General features: G+C 36.5%; 1 protein-coding gene and 2 long non-coding RNA genes across 13 annotated transcripts in view; 2 read left to right on the forward strand and 1 right to left on the reverse strand.

The window, feature by feature from the left end:
• The window catches only part of LOC116312279 (dextranase-like), a 75959-nt gene that overhangs the window by 44702 nt on the left and 17304 nt on the right, over positions 1 to 13953 (forward strand). Inside the window, exon 1 of one of the 10 annotated variants that reach the window (XM_039607376.1) lies at positions 13436 to 13610. The exons of the other annotated variants lie outside the window; for them this stretch is intronic. The gene's annotated coding sequence lies outside the window, so the exon portion shown is untranslated. Of the gene's footprint in view, positions 1 to 13435; positions 13611 to 13953 lie in introns of those variants that run through there. 10 annotated transcript variants of the gene reach the window in all.
• LOC116312211 lies at positions 4108 to 10897 on the forward strand. Its single transcript, XR_004198865.2, has 5 exons — positions 4108 to 4148; positions 4243 to 4409; positions 10238 to 10324; positions 10494 to 10569; positions 10773 to 10897. It is a non-coding gene; the product is annotated as an uncharacterized LOC116312211 (long non-coding RNA).
• Positions 6121 to 8954, reverse strand: LOC120436398. 2 transcript variants are annotated; one of them, XR_005610384.1, is made up of 6 exons: positions 8633 to 8954; positions 7880 to 7945; positions 7747 to 7785; positions 7365 to 7522; positions 6814 to 6903; positions 6121 to 6516 (listed from the first exon to the last, which is right to left on the reverse strand). It is a non-coding gene; the product is annotated as an uncharacterized LOC120436398 (long non-coding RNA). The 2 variants fall into 2 exon arrangements; XR_005610385.1 differs by lacking the exon at positions 7747 to 7785.

The raw sequence follows: 13953 nt of genomic DNA on the forward strand, positions 1-13953 counted from the left end.
AAATCACAACAAAAGTCGCCTCAAGGCGCTTTATATTGTACAGTGGTGGCTTTGAAGACGCTGGGTGGTAACTCAGGTGAGTTTTGGATACTCTGTGTGGAAGTTTGATAGATAATTAGAAAAACCAGGACTGGGACGGGTTGGTGTACTTTTCACTCTAAAGTGAAACAGTCCCACTGGTACAAACTCAAAGTTTCAGGTAAGCAAACAAAAATATAAAATGTTTCTATATAATGTTTGTATTCATGATTAAAGTCATACTGTGCACTTTTGGCAACCAACCACAACCACGGGATTGGCTGCCATACATATAAAAAATGCTACAGGTACAACAAATGAAGTGACAAATCACATATTTATTGAATATAAACCAGAACCAGAAAGTACTGCATGTTCAACACAGTTTGTGCCTAACTTAACCAAAGAACATTTTTTATTGGTGTGGTGTGTTTGTGTATAAGTGTGTTTTCTCCTTCTTGTCATCAGTCTCATATTATATGTTTACTATCCAGAATACTATGTTAACGTCCTGTAAGCTGTACTGTACATACCTTTGTTTTGAGTCTGCCCGGTTGCCCGAGGCTTCGCCTGTGCTGCATTAAGTTTTAAGAATACACAATAACAATAACACTGCCATACAAACAAGTGTTCATGAATAAAATTAATTATTTTAATGTGCTGTTAAGCTACAAACCTGAACAAAAGTAATAATAATAACATAAAGTATTTGTGATGTAACCTACCACTTATAATTGTATTAGTATATTTAAAATTAGTGATGACATTGTGAAACACTGAAAGGTTTGAAGCAACTTAACAAGTTTTCTAACAGTCCGACAGCCAACTCCACAGTGACCCCTAATGGCCACTTTTGCTACCATCACATCTTGGTAACATAATTCTGTGAAACAACGAGACAAACCAGTGCTGCACAACTGTAAATAAGGCTCCATATTACAGTATAGCAATCTATCAGTAATCAAGACTGACACATGTTTTGGAGAAATCCATGTATACAAACAAGGAAAGAAAAAACGCTGAGACTGTTAAAGACAGAAACCTGTGACTGTGGTGAATGGTTCACTTCACTAAGGAAATCCTTGTTGTGCTTCGATGGTAATCAGTGTTATGCTGTAAAATAGGATCTTTTTCACAAGCATGTTCACTTAGATTTCAGTGCAAAGTATTGTACATTTCACTTCATTTACTACTGATGTAATAAATGATTCATCACATAAAAGTACAATGTTGTAAAAGGCTGATGTATCATTTTTTTTAGCATCAAGATGAATGTTTATACATTTTTGTTTTGCACATGGAATTCATGTCTATAAAGTCATAAATAGTTACAGTGGATCTGCTGCTTAAGCTATTTAGTGTGATCAATAAGTACTGTAAGTAGTATAAATTTGCCTTTTCTTATACAGTAAATTAAATTTGCTGAAATTCCTCCCACAGCTGACTAGAGTCAAGAACACGTAATAGGAATGCTAAAAAATAAAAAAAGGAAATTAAAATAGAGCAGTCAGAGTTTTGAAAGTGTTCTGGGGGAAGCTGGGGACACTGAGTCAGAATGGTTCATGCAGTGGTCGGCGTCTACCATGGCAGAAACCCCCAAACGAGAAGTAAAGAGTTCTGTCAAGCTGAAGAAGGAGTCCTATCCAGCTTTTCTGGCCCATGAAACTCTGGAGGTGGCTGACAGACAGCCTCCTGGTAGGAGTTGAGTTTGGCCATGGAACCAGACTTAAGGGTGGTGTTGAAGCAAAGATTCGGGTAGGGGAAGCTGCTCAGTGCTGACTTCCAACTCCAGGAGTATCGTGCTTCTTAACCTCTCCTTGGAAAGGTTTATGTCAGGGTGCTGGAGATGAGAGTCAAATCAGATTGAAGAGGAATTGATCAACCGGTTGACATGTGTTTTGTGCACTTCAACATTCTACTACAGTTGTCAGGGTATTGTGTGGGGGACGCTCCAGGAGTGGCTTTTTGTTACGGGCTTTTTGGTCCCTGATCAACAGTTAGAGCTTGGCTCACAAGTGTTGGACTCCACCCAGGCTACCCTTTGTCACTGATTCTGGAAGTAATTTCTAGGCACAGCCGAGGGATGGAGCAGATCATGTTAGGTGGTCTCAGGATCTCATCTCTGCTGTTTGCAGATGATGTGATTCTATTCTCTGCATTATCTCCTGCTAACACTGCGATGAAGGTTTGTTGCTGAGGGCCGGTCGAGCCATGCTTTCACCTATGACCATGAGCTGTGGGTAGTGACCAAAAGAATATAACCACAGATACAAACGGAGAAGATCTCAGAGTAGAAATCCTGCAGAGGTTACAATTCTCAGTTTGCTTGGAAATGCCTCGGTGTATTTTCAAAAGACTTGGAGGAGGTGGATGAGAAGAGGGAGGTCTGAGCATCTACACTTATACTGCTGCCCCACAACCTGGATGTCTACATTGCATAAGACCAAACTGTAAATTAAAGCAATAGTGCATTTAAAGAATTGAATGTGAAACTCTTAACATGTTGATTTTGCAGAGAAAGAAGGCGTCTACAAGAAAGTGGGTGACAAAGTCGTCCTCACACCAGGCTCTGCGCCTGCTTCCATCACCAGGATCAAGTGGACACATGATCAGGACATTGCTCTGGAGTGGTCCAGACGAGAACCTTACACTTCCTGGCACTTCCGAGGTACATTCACTCAAGATTTAAATCCATATACATACACAGATTACACATTTTTAATGTTTATATGTAGCATATTTAGAAAAAAAGTCTTGACTCTCATTGTAAAACTATGAAGCCTAAAAGTATCCTTACATTTTCCCTTTAATTTAACCCTTGAAAATACACCAAACATGAAGGTTTTGGTACTGACGACCTTTAAATAAACTTAAACCTTTGCTTAAATAATATTTTAAGGGACACATTTACGCAGACCTAGAGACTAGTTGATGACTGCCTGACAACCATCGGTTGCCAGGGAAAAATGTGTTTTCCCTTTCTGATTGGGTGGCAAGTAGTTGTGGGAAGTTGCTGACTGTAGAAAGGTGAAATTGGTTGCAAAGACGTATTTGGTGCTCCACTGAAAACCTGCTTGCAATTGGTTTGGTAATGAGCAGTAGTTTGTAATTGGAATTTTTAATTTCTACTTTCAAAGATGCAGACTTGTCTGCCGACATGCGCCATCTGCTCCCAAGCAGATGTAAAACTCAAAAGTGTGACACAAACTGGAAACAGAGCTCGTTTGCCTTCAAAGTAAAAGTTGCAGGTTTTGAAACATGCTGATTTCGCAGGTAAGGCAGAAAAGTATCTGCATTTTTTCAACTTTGACTTCCACTCACTGGTTAGTTGGCAAGTTAGTTACATCTTAAGTCACACAGACAATTCACCGCCTTTATGCAAACTACTGGTTTCCACGTCAATGTGATGTGTGCAATCACAAGCAGTCTTGATGCCTGCTTAATCATCCAGGTAAGAAAATCCCAGCAAGTTGATTCTGTTCATCTGAACATAACACATTCAGTGAGTGGAAGTTTTTTCGAAAGAAGTCTCTCATCCAAGTGACTTCTTCGCTCTTTTTCGGTGACTTCACTGAAAAAGACCTGAAGAAGTCACTTGGATGAGAGAGTGAATGTTTCAGCCGCTGTACTTGCTACACCCAGATGGACAGAATTAATTTGCTGGCACCAGGAGGTTTGTGGTGAAGCACCCTCTTTGTGAGTATTCACCCCGGGACATCCCGGGACCTTCAGCAAACACTCACCAACTGGCCAGAGAATAAATATCTTTTCGATAGCAACCAGAGGTTGCAAGGACTGTGTAACTTAAGCCTTCATGAACAAGCTAAGTAGATTTTTGGGGATATTTAAAGTGTTATGAGGTATTAACCTTTAAATAACTCTTGGATTCCAGTGATGTAAATTTCATCTACTGGTTAGCACCTTAAACGATGTTTAAGTTTAAGGAATTTCTGTGCTAACATATTGAAATGATCCACGATGATACCTTTGCTTCATACTTTTAGATGGCTGTGAGGTGGATACCTCCACTGGGGTCCTGAGGATCTCAAACCTGGCTCTAAACGACAGCGGCAGCTACACGGTGGAGATTAATGATGAAGTCATGAGCACAACAGAAATCATTGTTATCAGTAAGTGGGAGGAGGAATTCATACTCTAGCTAGCACGGACTAGTTCACCTGATTTTACGTTAAATCTTTGTTGGTTTTCTCCCTTTTCTACCAGCCACTGTCCCTAATCCCACTGTGTCCACATGGTGCCACCCTGAGATGACCTACTGTATTCTCACTTGTGAACCCAACGTCACAGACGACGCCAAACCGATCACCTATTACTGGGTGACTGGTGATATGGTGAAACAGTCTCCAACCAATCAGTTCAACATCACACAGGTATAAACAGGATCTGATTACTGAATCACACGACAGCTCTGTTGGTTATTTTTATCATTTTATCCAAACCTAATGAATCCAAAACTTTTTTTTGATCTAAATACTTTCAAGACATTTTATCGTAGCTTTATGTGCATTTGGCCTTTACACAATATATAAAGAACCTGTTTGCTTTTTCTTCATTATTTAAAGACCAAAAGTGACCAAAAGTCAAGTAAAAGCTTCAGTTTATTACACATATACTGTGTTGTACATGGCAACACTTATAGACCAAAGAAGATAACAGCTTAAATGCTGAATTTTGTACACTGTATTCAGAAGAGTTATCCAGATTTTCAGACCTCCACACTCAAAAAAATGAAACGTTGACTTTAATTGAAATTATTTTGTCAACAGGTTCCACGAAATTGCATTGTGTTAGTTTAAAGCAAAAATCTTTATTTCATCTAATTTAAAAAAACTACTTAAGATCAACAAGACATATTTAAGACTACCTAAATCAAATTATGTTGTATGAACATAAATGATATATTTACAGGTTAGATAGTTTAGATTAGTTACTTCAACACATTTCTTATTTGTGGCTGTAAAATGTTAAATTTAAGTTAGATTAATTCAAATATTATATTTTCAGCCACCTTGTGCTTTACTAATTAGTTTTACATAAATCTATTTTGTCAACAGGTTCCACACAAATGAATTAAGTACATCCAACTTATTTTTTTAAATTTCGTTTATTGCCAACACATTCAGTGAACATTTGTGTAAACCCAGTCCAAAATAAAACACAACAGGTCATTAGGGTTAGTAACTAACAGTATGTAGACAGATGCAACATCAGGACTTTAAATTAAATGTCTGTATCTGCCAGAAATAGAAGAAAAAACATTGAAGACCACATAACATGTTGATAAGATGACACTTGAGTTATGCACATGTGATGCTAGTAAGGTCTGTGGAGTGTTTTTCTTCTAGTGTCTAAAATGGATAGCAAAGTTGCTATTTGCAATGATTGCTTAGGGTCAGTCCAGTAACACAACGCCAATGAAGTGCTTTCCTTTAACAATGCAAAGTGAAGTGTCCACCTCAACAGCCACAATTAAAAAAAATTAATGTTGTAATAATAATAATAATAATAATAATAATAAATAGTCCACTGATATTAGCAATCAAAGAAAATTATATCACCATCCCAAATAAAACTTTAATAAAACATGCCAGCATTATGGTCTAACAATAAAACAGCTTTTCAGCGTTCAGTTTTTTTTGCAACAGCACAACAGTAACCATTTAACACTTGCCACCCTCAACGTTTATTTTACCAGTGTTTGGGCCAAAAACTTGGGTTGTAAACATTTTAACATGGAAACAATTGTTCGTCTTTAAAAGTCTGCAAAATATACATTCATCCTGCATTCCTAACTTACCCTTATTCTTAGTATGTATTGCAATTACCTTTACAATGCACACAATGTAACACAAACAGAATATGAACATATTTCCACCTCATAACAATATACCTTGAACGCTAATATACACACCACCCTTCAACATTTCTGGTGCAGTATCATCTCTCACTTAAATCCTTTAAATCTCAATACTTTTGATTGTCTCTTACTAGCCCCCCAAGAGTAAAATCTCTCAAATTGTAGTAGTTTACAAACTTTTCAAAATTTTCAAAATTTCTCTTACATGTAATTTTCCTTTATCTGTCATTTTCAACAAATTACCATTTTATTCCCATTCAGCCTCTGAAAAACTTCTGTCCATCTGACAGAACATTCATCATCCAAATTAAGGATTGGCTTATTCATTCAGTTTATTCTTGAGTATCTGTACCTTGGTCAAGAGTCTGCTGACATACAGATGAAGGAAGAGCTTCTGAAGTACTTCAAAGAAAGCTTTCAGTCTCGAGGTTAACTGCGATTCAGTGCATATATCCCACCCATTAAGAGTGCACATGCAGAGGCCATGTTTTCCAGGTCATGCAGAACACCCTAGATGGTTGTACCCACATCGGCTGGAGGAGTGCTGACATCAGCTTTTTCGATGGTGAAGATAGCAAGGGTAATTTGTTCCAGCTCCCTCTGAACAGCTGTAGCTGTAGCTTAGACACAAAAACAAAGAAAAATGGCGTCCAGTTAACTTAAAAAAAAGAAAAGAAAAACAAAAAGAGCCAAAGCTACCCTTTAATGAAGTAAACACAATATTAGGAACATGCACCCCAGTGCGCTACTATTTTAGACTACAGACTCAACAATAAATATAAATAGTTTGGGTATACAAGAAGATTCCCCAAAACAGGTTCCATGCAAATTACAACAACAACACTACAACATGCAACAACATTAGTTATTCAAAATTTGGTTTAATACAGATAAAAAACTAGACTAAAATTACCAACCAATTATTCTTTGAAGAGGATGCTTGGGTCTTCATTCAGGTAAAAAGGTAGTGCCCTGAGGACACACTCCCTCCCCTTTTCAATAGTTTCCTTCCGTAGAGAGTGGCAGAGATACAGGAAGAGAAAACAGAAATACTTTAGGATGACACAAACTCACATTATATGCAAAATGAATGACATATCCACTGCACAGATAGACATATACACAAGACCAACTAATCATCACATGGACATGAATAGTTAACCTGTTGGGCAGGGTTTCCACCACATTATATATGTCCATAATGGAGGTATAGACAAACTAATACATCATCTTTTTGCATTCAAAAACTGATCTTTAACATAAAACATTCACTTATGGTTTAACCTGAAATTGAGGGATCAGATTTTACTTATGTTTAGGTAATTTTAATTTTCCAAAGTTTTGAGTACCAAACTTTGTCTTGCTTAATATAAATGTAAGTACACTGTGCAGCTACCATACACTAGCTGTTTAAATTTGAAAGTGATCTTATTAGCCATAATATTTTGCTACCAACAGAATAACGCACCTTTGTGGCTGGAGCCAAAGTTTGTCTAATTTTCTTCCCTGCAGCGCCTCCTTTTTCTTGAAGACTTTTATGAGCTGGTCATTGGTGTATTGGTCAAGTTGTGCAAAAAGCCTTGGAACAAGTGGAGCAGTAGTAATCCTCACAAATTCTGCTTCCACCTGAAAACATGTCAACAAACACAACATACTGTACTGTAAATATACATACTATATGTACACATATACATACTTTATAACTGAAACTAATGTAGAAAGACCTCATTAAAGCTATAATTTTAACATAAACATTTACACAAAATGCTAATGGAGCCATTACAGCTTTTATTGTTATTTATCAAGTTCCAAAAATATTGATCACAGCTGATCTGAAAAGAATTTCATACCTCAGGCCCTTGAACTGCAACCTTTACAATAGTTCAGATCTGGAGAAGAAATAACAGGGGCATTGAATGGGTCACTAAAGAAAAATTAACTTATAAAACAGTTTTGTTTTTAAAAGTATAACAGTTCACATACCACATACAAGCTCAGCAGTACCACATACACCACATCAGTATAGGAGGGAGCAGGTAAAGGCAGGATCTGAAATTTATACAGTAAAACAAGAAATTCATTACTTAATTTCAAGAAGCAAATTATTGATTGTATTACAACTAAATAAAATACTACTCAGAAGAAAAGCAAGAGATTGACACTGCCATGTGCTAACTTTCTATAGAAGCAATTCTCACCAGGTCTGTCGACCTCCATTGTCTGTCCACTCATATGTCGTGAATAATTTTATTTAAAAAAGTGTGTGATTTAACAAACTGTAATTTATAACTATGCTGATATGTATAACTCCGCTAGGAAACATGCTGTATTTACAGACCAGTTTTACATAATACAGATTACTGATAGAGCATAACAATGGTGTCACAGTGGCTTACGCCCTCGACTTTTGGATTTTAAACGTCACTTTATGCTATCCTTGCTATCCTATTCGATATTTATGACTCTCGGATTACAGTAAAGGAATCCCAAGAAAGCAAATGAAAAAATAACCCCACGAACCCCTGTAGCTAATCCCTTAATAAAACCAAAAACAATAAAAATGTTTCTTACACAGTCCACAAAATAAGCATGTTAAGCATGTCCAGGACCCAGTAAAACTAATGTAGAACAAGCGCACACAAACGATATAACATGTCTTATAAGACAAACGCAAAATATAACCATGCTCGACATGTAGATACTACACAACATAGTCAAAGAAAAAACTGGTCTTACCTCTCAAAGAAACAGCAGTTTGGCGCCAAAACAACGTTTTTAAGTTAAATTTGAAGTCTTGCGCATGAGCAGGCCCAAGCCGTGAAACCTTGTTGTTCTTCGCGGTTTCATTACAACTGTTTTTGCATTACTGCCACCTAGTGGATATACAAAGTATATCGATCCTAATTGACTTAACTTAAATGTTATACCATCAAGTAACACATTAGTATTATGTACAGTGAATAATAGACACAATTACGTAGACTTGATTAGAAAAACATATGTTAACTTAACAAAAACATATATTTTAAGTAAAATGAAAATAAATAATTAATATACACTGAACAATCCACCTCATTCATTTTTTTGAGTGCAGTGTGCAGCCTTCATTTGAGAAACAAACAGCAGCGATTAAAAAAATAATCATCATCTGATAGTGATCTCTCATAGGGATCCCTTTGTGCTCTAAAAGTGTCTCTTGATGTGTGAAATGTCCCTTTTTTGTGAGCGCACAAATAGCTGGAAGCAGAAAGAGCTTAAAAGAGAAATTTGATAACCTGTTATCTCTGATCAGGCTTTTACACTTGCCTGTTTTTGGAGTCTGTATTTGGCTCTTCTTTCTGCAACTCTCATGACAGCACTAATGAAAATTCACAAGGATTACACTGATGTTGGCACATCCAAAAATAGCCATATAATCTGCCTTATGATAAATGCATTAATAACATGTTTTACAGTATTATTTTATCAGTAATATTTCTTACAGGGTTCATATTGAATATGTTTGTCATCACATTGACCTTTCTATTCACAGGTTTAGTTCATTTTATACACATTGCATATCTGTGCTTGTTTAGAGTTGATGTTCCATCCAAGAGGGTTTTAAGCTTCACTGGTGAGAGTGTCCAGGTGATACATGTTGAGGGAAGATGAGAACATAGCAGGTTAATTGCATGCATGCTTACAATACACATAAATCTAGCAACAGGCCTGAGCGAAGGCCCAAGTGTCTTCTGCTTTTCTTTGAGACCTGCGCCAATTCTGTCTACTTAGTGATTGATGACGAGGGTCCATTATTAGCCCTTAGAGACCCTGAAGCTTGAAGTTTATTACCTTAAAAGGCAGGTGTTATAGAAAAGAGAAGTTATATGTCTGTTTATAGTTATTAAGATGTACATGATGTACTCTTGTCTGTAAACGACGTATTTTTGACCTGTATTTGACGTGTATGTGTGGGCGTTAATTTTCTATGCTATAAAACCCGCATCCATTGTATTTTTGTCAGAGGAAGACATATGCTGATGTTTCCTCTCCTGTGCTAATAAACTCATCGTTTGATTGCACTTGTCTGGTGCCTCCGTCGTTTGTTTTTCTGGTCTCCAGTTGATCGATCTCGCTTCAGTGTATTCTGGCACCCTGAGCCCCACTGTAAAAAACAAAAATTCAGTCATTGGGAAATGGTAAAATTCAATATGTGCTTAAAAAAGTTAAACAATAAAAAGGAACTCTGTTATCTATTTAAAATGCTGTGTGTGTGTGTGTGTGTGTGTGTGTGTGTGTGTGTGTGTGTGTGTGTGTGTGTGTGTGTGTGAGTTCATTAGCCCTTTTTCTTATCATTTGTAGGAAAACAGAGAGCGTTTGATAAGCTGTCAGCTGGAAAACCCAGTCAGCCATGAATACAGTGAAAAATCCTGAATCCACTCTTAATCAGTGAGTTATCAGCTCAACAAATTATATATAAGTAAAATATTAAATTTTATATTACTAAAACAACAGAGACTGTGGTAGTGTATCTATTAATTACTGATACATTTTCACATGTAAAGACTGGAACAGATTGTTCGTGTAAACTTAATTTAATCTTTTTATATTTTCTTAGGGAATCGGGCTTTACTGAGCTTACCATTTGTAGGGATTCTGGTGTTCCTGTTTGGCCTTATTTGTTGCAAATGCTGGTAAGAATCCACAAAAGATTACTCTGTACAAGTTTATCAGCATTATTTTATTGTACTGTTTATTTGTTTTCACTTATTAATTTTATTTAGCTATAATCAGATGGACTTCATTTTATTTTACTTTAGTTCTTTGTGATTCAGCTTTGCTCTGTAACGTACCCCTGCTCTAACTGGTGTCTTTTTCTTCTTGTCCACGTAAAAAGTTGTTGTACCCGCAGGACCCGAAGACATCGCTCCTCCACCATCAACACTGTGAGATAGAGCAGTGCTGGATCAAACTGTGACGATGAGGATGAAGAAGAGTTGGTGTTGCATAAGCCACCAGCCAAATGTCTGCCTTAACTGATCCTGGAAACACAGGAAGACAATAATATGGAGGCTTCAGAGGACCCCCAAAAAAAAGAGAAAAAGAAAAGAAAAATATATGTATATATTATGTGTAACAAATTGTAGTAATAAATAAAACAATATATAGTCAGAAGTATTTCTATTAGGGAAAAAAACGAAAAACACTATGGGCAAAAAACCAACAACCTTAAATTTACAGATTAAAGTCACAAATTTGTACACTGGGAAAGTTTATTAAGGAAAAATAATAACTATATATTACATGTTTTTTTTAAATCAGTCAGATTCTGTCGTACAGATAAAGTTCCAGAAGTATCATGTTTGTAAAATCAGGAGAAAAATATAATAAAACTTTTCATTATAATTAATATGACTTTATACATTTATTGAGCTTCGTTAACATAGTAACATCTTGCTTATTGTTTTTTAATGTTGTGTTGCTATTAATCAGTCTGGGTGCAGTCAGAACTCCATGCCAAACGTGAGAGGTTTATTCTTCATGTGTGAAGACAAACAAACAGCATTTAAATACTTCATAAACTTTATAATCATCTTAAGTAGCCCTCTAAGTCTATACGATATAATATGTGGTATATCATTGATGTATTAAAGTAGAGCTTGTATAAAATGTGGCTATTAGCATTATTGAAAATGTGCTTCAGAAAATGACCTTGGTCAGTAGCAGTTTGATTTCCTGTACTTATTCTGGTGACACCTCTGGACACACCCTTCAGGTTTTTTTTTTTTTTTTTTTTTTTTGTTAAGTTTTTTAAGTTTCACTTTCGGTTTGTCAGTGTCGCAGTTTAGCTTCCCACTCTTCCGCTTCTCTGATATTTTCGAAGTTTAATTTTTCTCTAGTTGTCTCTGATATTATTAGCCGACTCCCTCTTGTTCTTCGTCTCGTTTATGCCGTGGTTTAAGAGGATGTTACGATCCGTGGGGTTAGGAATTCTTCTCTTAAGCGTGGAGTTGGTCCTTTCAGGTAAGATGGACACTGTGTGAGTTTTCAGTGGCGTGAACAATGGCGCATAGCTTCATACTAACCGTGTATGTTTTATTCTTAGTGTTATTTACATTTCGCCACCGTGTTAATAGTAATATAAAGGAGTGGTGGGGGTGTTCATGGCGAACCAGATGTGTCGCTATTCTTCAGCCATTAAACACGAACCAGGAAATAAACGAACTTTTTATTAGTAGTTTATTAATAGTGTAAGCTGAGGTCTACTTTAACTGGTGGAAGATAAACATACGAGTTCGAGTCAAAAGATATATTGATATGATAAAGATGAACTCCCAGGTGCTGATTAACACCTAATAGTGTGAAATGGAAGTTTTTAATGTTATGACGCAAGCAACCCACTTTGGGACAACGCCCAGTAAATAGCTGGTGAAACAAAAAAGCACAGAAATAGTTGAAATATTCTTCATATTTATTTCTGGGGTGTCTGTAAAGCAGTTAAAAAGACACATCTGTTTCACCCGTCAGTCCAGCACCGATTAATCTGCAGCACCGGATGAAATTAGAATAAAACCGGTCCTACTTTGGTAAATCGTCCTACCCGTATTATAATTTGACGGTGACTTCTGACTAAACCTAACCACCTAATCATAACAAATATTCACAATGGGTTAAAAAAAAATGAAGTAAATTTGGGCTTCTGTTGTGCGCATGCATAGCGTATGCGCAGAAACAAGGGGTAGGATGGGTTCAAAGAACACCGGCAGCGGTCATTTTGAGATCATTCATTTCAAAACGATCCCATCATTTGTAGGCCCAGCTCGCTCGCTCGCACAGAAAGTCCAATACAAGTATTTGAATGTGTTCATGAGAGTTTTAGGGAACAGTAACATTGATTTTATGATGTTATATATGTTTTATAATGTCTGACGAACCGATAATGGGATTGTTCCTTTGTGTGGACTTACCAGTACACCCCTGAAAAAGAATAGAACTCAATAGTAAACTACATTAAGCAGTATTTTACTCTAAGATCAACAAAACAGGAGCACAAGATAGAAGATTTGTTGTCAATCTCCTTCAGTGGTGCACATTTTGTAACAAATCTGTGGTAATTCAACTCTGTATGCTGTACTCCAGTATTCCCTGCTATGCTACAGTTATTGTTTTGATGTTATCAAAATGCTGTTTTTGTGTATATTTGGGGAAGTTTAGATTTTACAGCCAATTAATCCCAATCCCCTGGATTTCCTAGTACCAGAAAACCATCAATAATATTCAAAAGTACCTTATATCTGTTATATTGAAATCAGTTGAATTCATTTAAATGTGATAAAATGTAAGTATGTTTTGCTGATGATGCTTAAAAGCAAGCAAAAAAGACCAAATCTGATAAATGTAATTACTTACAGTGCTCCCATATAAACTGGGATCATCATTAACATCTTTTACAGCATTTTGCAGATGCCACACATACAGCTAAACTGTGTTTGTTTAGTTCTGCAAATTAGTTTTGTAAACAAAATGTTTAGTTACAGAACTAAATATGAAAAATCATGTTGATTTTGGTTTTATTTTGCCATCGACAAAGATACTTTCAAGAAAGTGGGAGACAAAGTAGTCCTATCTCCAGGCTCCGTGTCTGATCGCATCACCAGCATAACGTGGAAACACGGCCCGGACATCGCTGTGGAGTGGTACGGAGGTGACATAGTTCCGTACCGGGACTTCAGAGGTACGTATGTTCAGGATTTAACATCAAATGCATGCAAGATAGTGGCTTTAGATTTGAAAGATCCTGGATAAATGGGAAGGCTGTCCAGAAGGACATCATGTGTGGAATCTGTGCCAGATCAAGAATATGGATCAATAAGCTTGTGCATCCAAGGTTTATTTTGAAGATATGTTTTTAAAAAAAAATCTTGATCCCCAAATGAAGTGGGATTGAATATAGCTAAATGGACTTATCTGAAAGAATTGAAAATCCCTTTTAAAATATTTTTTCTGTCATTGTGCTGTAATGAATTAACTTCTTTCATGGATTTGATGCATTTTAAAATTATAAATTTATGCTGCAC

This window comes from Oreochromis aureus, linkage group 23 (assembly GCF_013358895.1).
Source record: "Oreochromis aureus strain Israel breed Guangdong linkage group 23, ZZ_aureus, whole genome shotgun sequence".
Classification (NCBI taxonomy): Eukaryota; Metazoa; Chordata; class Actinopteri; order Cichliformes; family Cichlidae; genus Oreochromis; species Oreochromis aureus.